Genomic DNA, 1,437 nt, shown 5'->3' with positions numbered 1-1,437 from the left:
CTACACAAGTTTACCCATTGAACAATGGGAGAAGCTGCCATGATTCTCCAGTCTTCCATAACCCATAGGGGCAGTCACATCATTTGAAAGTGACTAGCTTCCTATTCCTGTCAGCGGAGGGCTAGACAGGCAGCCATGTGATCTTTCAACTGGAGTATGGAAGCCTGAATGTGGAAATGCAGACTTTCCAAGTCAGGGAAGAAAATGCAAATGCAGAGGGAGCTGAGACAGTTGGTATTTCTGTGACAGAGGTCACCGACTCCGGGCACAGGCTCTGCTCTTATCTGGGGGCCAGGGTCACAGTGCTGCCTCGGATGGCACTTGGAGAAGACAAATGGAAAAGATAAACCCTCCTGAGCCATTTCTCAATTCTCCACACATTTATATTTCTTTTGACATATCCTATGAGATTCTAGGCCTATCTGATTATCTTTTTAAGAGTTTCTTAACATTTTATCTCTTTTTCTCCTATGGTCTCTTGCTCATCCATTGGATTAGTATCAAGTTAGAAAAGCAAATTTCTACACTTCATTCTTATTTGTATGCATCTCATATTTTATTTATCCATGAATATTCATGGATAAATCCTATATTACAGTAGCATGAGAATCTTCATCAGATTTGAAAATAACCTAATTTCTACAATGCTCGATAACCAGTTTCCTTTGTCAAATGTAATATTAAGCTATCAATAGCAAAGGGCTTATGCCGTTCATAATTAAAAATCAAGAGAAGGCCATTTTAGCATGTCTACTAAAAATCACTAAATCATTGTTGGTGACCAAAATCCAATTTAGTTTACTGGACTTAATTTTTTCAATAAAACCTTCTAACTGTGAAATTAAGGAACATGGATGAGTTACAACGCTCTGAACATAATTCATTGATTTGGTTCACAAACGTGAATGTCTCCTCTATTCTAAGCAGAACGCTTGGTGTTGGTGACTCTAGTTTCAAAGGAAGAGGTGAACCTCCTCTTGTCCAGCGCTGAGGTCACCATCTTCGCTCTGGATTTTATTTCCTCCCCTCTTCTCTAGGACCTCACGTCTTTAAGCGTTAGTTGATTAAATCATTCATTCAGCCATTCAACAAGTATTTCAGAGACTATGGATAGCCCTATTCCAGATCTAGAAGTAAAGAGGTGAAAAGACAAGCCTGACTTGATGTGCTAGGTGGAGCTTGCCATCTAGAGGGAGAAGATGGCCGCCTTCCTGTTCATCTCCTGCCTCTCATGCCATGGGCTACCTCCTAGGCCATAGCACAACCCAGGCCCTCCCATATTAACAGCAAAATTCAATAATTCAATGCAGCCCTCCTTTGACACCTGCTCTTCTTTTGCGGTTTTTACTCCATGACACTATGTTCTCCTGTTTCTTCTTAGACTTTTTCGTGGATTCCTCTTCTTTATGTGCTTTTTTTTTTTTTTTTTTTTTTTTT

This window comes from Rhinopithecus bieti, unplaced genomic scaffold (assembly GCF_001698545.2).
Source record: "Rhinopithecus bieti isolate Rb0 unplaced genomic scaffold, ASM169854v2 scaffold_35538, whole genome shotgun sequence".
Classification (NCBI taxonomy): Eukaryota; Metazoa; Chordata; class Mammalia; order Primates; family Cercopithecidae; genus Rhinopithecus; species Rhinopithecus bieti.
Note: the sequence above shows the minus strand (reverse complement) of the source record.